Source organism: Coregonus lavaretus (genome assembly GCF_964263955.1).
Source record: "Coregonus lavaretus genome assembly, chromosome: 9".
NCBI classification, from domain to species: Eukaryota; Metazoa; Chordata; class Actinopteri; order Salmoniformes; family Salmonidae; genus Coregonus; species Coregonus lavaretus.
The window spans coordinates 11,516,083-11,523,452 of NC_139996.1; the positions used below are offsets into that span (position 1 = coordinate 11,516,083).

The window sequence follows — 7,370 nt, forward strand, 5'->3', positions numbered from 1 at the left end:
AACAGAGTTGGGTGCTGTGAAATTGGTGAGGGTAACCAGAAGTGGTCTTGTGATAATTGTTTGTGTTTCTGCTGGTCAGAGGGAGCAGGCCCTCTGTGTTAAACAAATGGGGGCAAGAAATGTGAATTGTTTCGCTCTCAAGAAAAAGGCGCCATTGAAAGGCGGGATTACTTCGGTAGCGGTTAATGTGAAAGCTGACCAACTGAAGGGGAAGATTCCCGGTGTTTGTGATGCTCGTTGTTTGGTGCGACGCAGACAGGGTGGGGTGAGTGGAGAAACAGAAGAGTCATTGTCTGTTACTTTGACTTTTAATGTTGAGTCTTTGCCCGACAAAGGGATGTTAGGATATATAAGTTATCCGGTACGAGCTTTTGTGCCAAATACATTACGTTGTTACAGATGTCAAGCTTATGGGCATGTGGCAGCAGTGTGTAGGAGGGAGGTTCCTAGGTGTGAGAAGTGCAGAAGGGCATGAGACAAAGGAATGTGTAGCATTGGGGAAAGTAGTGGTATGTGTTAATTGTAGGGGTACCCATGGGGCTGGGGATCCGAAATGTCCGGTGCGAGAAAGGCAGGTTGAGGTTTCCAGGGTTAGAGTAGTGCAGAAGTTGTCATATGCTGAGGCAGTGAAGAAAGTAGAGGAAGATGGTTCAAGGGGGAGGGATCCTGAGAGGAATGGTGTGAGTAGTATATCTGTACCAGTACAGAGGGATAAACCAACAAGTGATATATGTTTCAGTAAGATTGGATTTTTGGCATTTATAGCAATGGTTATCAACTATCCTGCAGGGATGGAACGTAAGTCATAAAAAATAGAGGTTGTGGTGGCAGGTATTTGGGTGTGCGAGACTTGACATCAGCAGAGTTACAGGGTGTGTTAAGTGGTGGTGTCACATTCTTTCAGGGTGTTGGCCTGAAGTAGGAATAAATATATTTAAATAGTGGAGTATTTATTAGTTATTATTATTTTTATTTTTATTTTGTGAGTGTAGTATTAGATGGTAGGGTATTTGTTTTATTTGTAATTTTTCAAAGCAAAGTATAAGGGAGTTATACTCCAGTCTAGTAGGTGGCGGTAATGCAACATTTATTGGATGCCAACTGTCGTTAAACCTCATCGAAGAAGAAGAAGAAGAAGAAGCGAAGGCGGTACATTTCCTTGTCAATCCCACAACTCAATGCGGGGAAGATGGCGGCGTTCTTAGAAAGAAGTTTCATAGAAATATGTGGGTTTGAGAGGGAAACCCTACCAAGATTCCGGGAGATAACTGTAAACCTAGGTAAATATTGATGAATATGAAAATAATCATCCGCTCTTTATTTGCTGATATGAACGGTTTATATGACAAACTATGTATGCAATGAGGTCGTGAGTGACGCACCATGCATGCTAGCGCGCTAAACGGGTTAGCTAGCATGCTAGCTACTGACATCATGTAGCTGGCGTGTGGCTAACTAGCTAGATCACTAGTTAGTATGATAACGGTGTCCTCTGCAGGAAGATTTTGTTACCCCCGAGCGCCAACCTAAACCAAAGTTAACCATCGGTACGGTACCCCGCTTAGCCACACCTTACGCCGAAAACATTCTCAATTATCGGTATCCTCGTGCATGTATAGTTTGTTAGCAGCTTTCCACGGTCTGCGCTTTTTACAGCGTTAGTTTCCAGTTCCTGAAAGTCAATGCTAGACAATTGGTTTTATAGTGACATGCATTCTAACACATCTGATTTAACTCATTTATTGACAGCTGTCTTTTAGTTATTGGACAGAGTTGTGATGGTGCAAACCTAGCAAGTGGTCAACCACCTGTCAGACTTAAACAGTTTGAGACTGTCAACAAGCCAAGCCACCATGGGCAAGCTTCTATTGGAACTGACCAGAGGTCATGTGTGGTTTCTCGACAGGTCTGAATGCTCTTGCTGGCGGTGTGATATACCCAGATAGCGCAGGAGGCTTTCACTATGAGGAAAGTGGAAAACTCCTGTCCATCACTAGCAACAGATTCATACGCTGGTGAGTTGTGCTTGCTATGTATGTTTTTGTATACACTACATGACCAAAAGTATGTGGACACCTGCTTGTCGAACATCCCATTCCAGAATCATGGGCATTAATATGGAGTTGATCCCCCCCCTTGCTGCTATAACAGCCTCCACTCTTCTGGGAAGACTTTCCAATAGATGTTGGAACATTGCTGCAGGGACTTGCTTCCATTCAGCCACAAGTATTAGTGAGGCCTGGCTCGCAGTCAGCGTTACAATTCATCCCAAAGGTGTTTATTGGGGTTGAGGTCAGGGCTCTGTGCAGGCCAGTCAAGTTCTTCCACACAGATCTCGACAAACCATTTCTGGATGGACCTCGCTGTGTGCACGGAGGCATTGTCAAGCTGAAACAGGAAAAGTTGGAAGTACAGAATTGTCTAGAATGTCATTGTATGCTGTATCGTTAGGATTCCCCTTCACTGGAACTAAGGGGCCTAGCCCGAACCATTATTGTTCCTCCACCAAACTTGGCACTATGCATTAGGGCAGGTATCGTTCTCCTGGCATCCGCCAAACACAGATACGTCTGTCAGACTGCCAGATGGTGAAGTGTGACTCATCACTCCAGAGAACGTGTTTCCACTGCTCCAGAGTCCAATGGCGGCAAGCTTTACGCCACTCCAGTCGACGACACTTGGCATTGCGCATGGTGATCTTAGGCTTGTGTGCGGCTGCTCGGCCATGGAAACCAATTTCATGAAGCTCCCGGCAAACAGTTTGTGTGCTGACGTTGCTTCCAGAGGCAGTTGGGAACTCTGTAGTGAGTGTTGCAACCGAGGACTGACGATTTTTACGTGCTTCAGCACTCTGTGGTCCTGTTCTGTGAGCTTGTGTGGCCTACCACTTCGCGGCTGAGCCGTTGTTGCTCCTAGATGTTTCCACTTCACAGTAACAGCACTTACAGTTGACCGGAGCAGCTCTAGCAGGGCAGAAATTTGACGAACTGACTTGTTGGAAAGGTGGCATCCTATGACGGTGCCACGTTGAATGTCACTGAGTTTTTCAGTAAGGCCATTTTTCTGCCAATGTTTGTCTATGGGAATTGGAAACTGTGTGCTCGATTGGCTGTGTGCTCTATTTTATACACCTGTTAGCAACGGGTGTGGCTGAAACAGCCGAATCCACTCATTTGAAGGCGTGTCTACATACTTTTGTATATAAATATTTGTATGTATATATATATTTGTATGTACTCTTTTGTTTCTGTTTGGTCAGATTTTTATTTCTTATCAACACTGGTATGTTATCTATTCATAGCCAGTCTGTGTTCTATGACGTTAGTCTTGCTAGACTGCGTCGTAGACCTAGACCTAGACTAGTCTTGAGGGACCGCTGCTTTGAAGTAAACTGCTTAGCGATTCTGACGCATGCCTCAGGGCTCCGGTATCAAACGTAACATCACTAGGGACCACTGTATGTGACACGGGTTCTGTGACACAGTTTCCAGACTGAGAATCCATACGATGCAGCTGGCACTGATCCAGGCTAGCCTTCATGTGTCAATGCAGAATTGTTTTGACATGCATCACCCACACACACACACCTCCGAGGCCTTTATTGGGATTGACGTGCTGTCTCATCTATGTCTTCTCTCCAGGTCCACCTCCGGGGACACGGTGCAGCTGGTGGAGCAGTCTCTGGACACCAACCTACTGAACAATGCTGTTAAACTCAAGATCACACACTGCCCCCTGCTGCCTGGAGGCATACACATCCAGGAGACCCTCAACAATGTCATCCTCCTCATCGTCACCAACCAGACTGTGCACCGGCTGGTGCTGCCGCACCCCACACGCATGTTCCGCAGCGTAAGTCCCTCTTTAGGATGCTTCTAAACCAAAATGCATGAATCGTGTGTCTGACGCAGGGTTGCAGTGGAGTGGGGACAAATGATTTGTGTGAAACGTTCTATGTTTTTAATTGGATGACATATACAATGTTCTTACTTTTCTGACGGACAGCGCAACACAACCTTTCCCCAACACACTGTGCTGTATACAAATATACTTTTTCCTCCCTCACCTCTCTTCTACAGGAGCTGGTGACAGAGCTCCAGATGCAGTCCATATTTACAGACCTGGGGAAAATGAGTCTGCAAGACCCGTCCCACAGCGCAGTCATCCCCAGCCCTGTGGGCCAGACAGCAGGCCCCACCGCCTCAGCAGCCTGGCTCAGCCACCAGGGAGAGGCCCATTACGCCCTGGCATCACCCGCAGGGGGCATCCTCGTCATCACACTGCCCCCACACGACACACAGGCCAGCGTGACCATTCTGGAGCTGAAGACAAGCTCTGTGATGCAGAGACTGGCTGGCTGGATGCCAACTGCCATCAGGTTAGAATACATATTTTTTTACTTCATTAATAGATTGAGTCTGGGCCCGTGTAATCGCCCCCATTGTGTAAACCAACCCTGGTTATTTTGTTTGTGTGTATGTGTAACCCTCCCTGTGCTCCTGTGTGTCCCGTCCAGAGGTGAGCAGAGCCCTGGAGATCTGGTCCTGAGTCTGGCTGTGAGGGAACTGGAGGACGACACCTTCATCTTGGCTCTGTGTCAGGACCATAAACTACGCATGTGGTCCTATAGGGTCAGTCCCATAGAGATACTGTCCTATTGAATTCTGTGGTCAGTCTGCATAAGCAGTAGTCCAGAAGCATGACATGCTGTTAAATCTGAGAAAGGTGAAAGTTCCACTGGTCTACCCCAGGCACTTTGTGTTTTGGTTTAGAAAAGGACATGAGCGTCCAGAAACAGAACAAAATAAATCCTAGTACATGCAGTGCTATGAAAAAGTATTTTCCCCCTTTCTAATTTTCTCTACTTTTGCATATTTGTGATACTGAATGTTATCAGATCTTCAACCAAAACCTAATATTAGATAAAGGGAACATAAGTGAACAAATAACACAACAATTACATATTTATTTCATAAAGTTATGCCACACCCAATTCCCCTGTGTGAAAAAGTAATTGCCCCCTTACACTCTAACTTGTTGTGCCACCTTAAGCTACAATGACTCCAACCAAATGCATCCTGTAGTTGTTAGTCAGTCTCACAAATCGCTGTGGAGGAATTTTGGCCCACTTCCATGCAGAACTGCTTTAACTCAGTGACGTGTGGGTTTTCAAGCATGAACTGCTCGTTTCAAGTCCTGCTACAACATCTCAATTGGGATTAGGTCTGGTCTTTGACTAGGCCATTCCAAAACTTCCAATTTGTTGCTTTTTAGCAATTTTCATGTAGACTTGATTGTGTGTTTTGGATCATTGTCTTGCTGCATGACCCAGCTGCGCTTCAGCTTCAGCTCACAGACGGATGGTCTGACATTCTTCTGTAGAATTCTCTGATACAGAGCAGAATTCATGGTTTCTTCTATTAAGGCAAGTCGTCCAGGTCCTGAGGCAGCAAAGCATCCCCAAAGCATCACACCACCACCACCATGCTTGACCTTTGGTATGATGTTCTTACTGTGGAATGCAGTGTTTGGTTTTCGGCAGACATAATGGGACCCATCTCGTCCAAAAAGTTGACTCAAGTTTTGCCAAAAAGCACCTGGATGATCATCAAGACTCTTGGAAGAAGGTTCTATGGACAGATGATTCAAAAGTATAACTTTTTGGATGACATGGTTCCAGTATTGCCTGGCGAAAACCAAACTCTGCATTCCACAGTAAGAACATCATACCAAAGGTCAAGCATGGTGGTGGTGGTGTGATGGTTTGGGGATGCTTTGCTGCCTCAGGACCTGGATGACTTGCCTTAATAGAAGGAACCATGAATTCTGCTCTGTATCAGAGAATTCTACAGGAGAATGTCAGACCATCCGTCTGTGAGCTGAAGCTGAAGCGCAGCTGGGTCATGCAGCAAGACAATGATCCAAAACACACAATCAAGTCTACATGAAAATTGCTAAAAAGCAACAAATTGGAAGTTTTGGAATGGCCTAGTCAAAGTCCAGACCTAATCCCAATTGAGATGTTGTGGCAGGACTTGAAACGAGCAGTTCATGCTTGAAAACCCACACGTCACTCAGTTAAAGCAGTTCTGCATAGAAGAGTGGGCAAAAATTCCTCCACAGCGACGTGAGAGACTGATCAACTACACGAAGCATTTGGTTGGAGTCATTGCAGCTGAAGGTGGCACAACCAGTTATTGAGTGTAAGGGGGCAATTACTTTTTCACACAGGGGAATTGGGTGTTGCATAACTTTGTTTATGAAATAAATATGTAATTGTTGTGTTATTTGTTCACTTATGTTCCCTTTATCTAATATTAGGTTTTGGTTGAAGATCTGAAAACATTCAGTATCACAAATATGCAAAAGTAGAGAATATTAGAAAGGGGGCAAATACTTTTTCATATCGCGTGTGCAATGATGTCCGAGGGAATAAAACAGCGTTAGTTGTTTTCAAAGTAACGTCTTTGTTGTAATATCGCAAATGGATGTAGCAGTGCCAAGAAATGTCCTTTAGAGGAAGGATGTTAAACTTTTTCATTTGGATCTAAAAGTAAGCATAATTGATTACATGTTGAGGAATATTAACCTGGATATCAACAAAATGAATAATACAAAAATTGGAACTGAAACAGGTTTTGCTAACATGAGAAGTCCGTTCTTCCCCCTCCCTCCCCCTACAGGGCCAGGCATGTCTGATGGAGGCTGACATGTTGGAATACATGCCGGCGTGCCGGGGGGTGAAGCGTTCCCCAGGACAGGGCCATCGGCTGCGGCTAGCCTTCTCCTCCACGGGGCTGTGTCTGGCAGTCTACCTGGCCGTGCCTTCCAGGGGACAGTTCACTGTGCTGCAGCTGGTGGCCACAGACAACAACTGCTACAGCCTGGACCACATCTCCTCGCTGTTTGCCACACAGGTACATGGAGGAAAGGTGTGGGGGGGGTGTGTGAGTAGGGGTTGTCTTTGGGGAAGAATGTGTGTCGGTTTAGAATGTCTGGGATTTTGATATTGTTTGTGTGTGTTAGGTAGTGGAAAGTCTCATCTCAGAAATATAATGTGTTGTCAGCCTGACTCCTCTCCTGTGTGTGGTGTGATCAGGAGACACTGGTAGACTTTGCTCTCACTTCTACGGCCATCTGGGGCCTGTGGCTGGACGACAGCAACCAAACCGTGGTGAAATACATCAACTTCGAACAGTGAGTATGACACGCTGTTTAGACTATCCTTTGGATAGTGTAATGGACTTATATGCCTATATATCAAGAGATGATCTGTAACATTAAATAAAGGTTACTGGAGGGCGGTAACAGTTAAATAAAGGTTAAATAAAAAATAAAAAACATTGAATTTGTTTTGCTGTCCATTTCAC

General features: G+C 45.3%; 1 pseudogene across 1 annotated transcript in view; it reads left to right on the forward strand.

The window, feature by feature from the left end:
• Nucleotides 1–1,189: 1,189 nt before the first annotated feature.
• LOC311134864 (nuclear pore complex protein Nup160-like) overlaps nucleotides 1,190–7,370 on the forward strand; it is a 17,169-nt pseudogene continuing 10,988 nt past the window's right edge. The window contains exons 1-7 of the transcript XR_014615400.1: nucleotides 1,190–1,280; nucleotides 1,907–2,015; nucleotides 3,642–3,852; nucleotides 4,080–4,378; nucleotides 4,517–4,631; nucleotides 6,684–6,917; nucleotides 7,100–7,197. The product of XR_014615400.1 is annotated as a nuclear pore complex protein Nup160-like (transcript). The remainder of the gene's footprint in view (nucleotides 1,281–1,906; nucleotides 2,016–3,641; nucleotides 3,853–4,079; nucleotides 4,379–4,516; nucleotides 4,632–6,683; nucleotides 6,918–7,099; nucleotides 7,198–7,370) is intronic.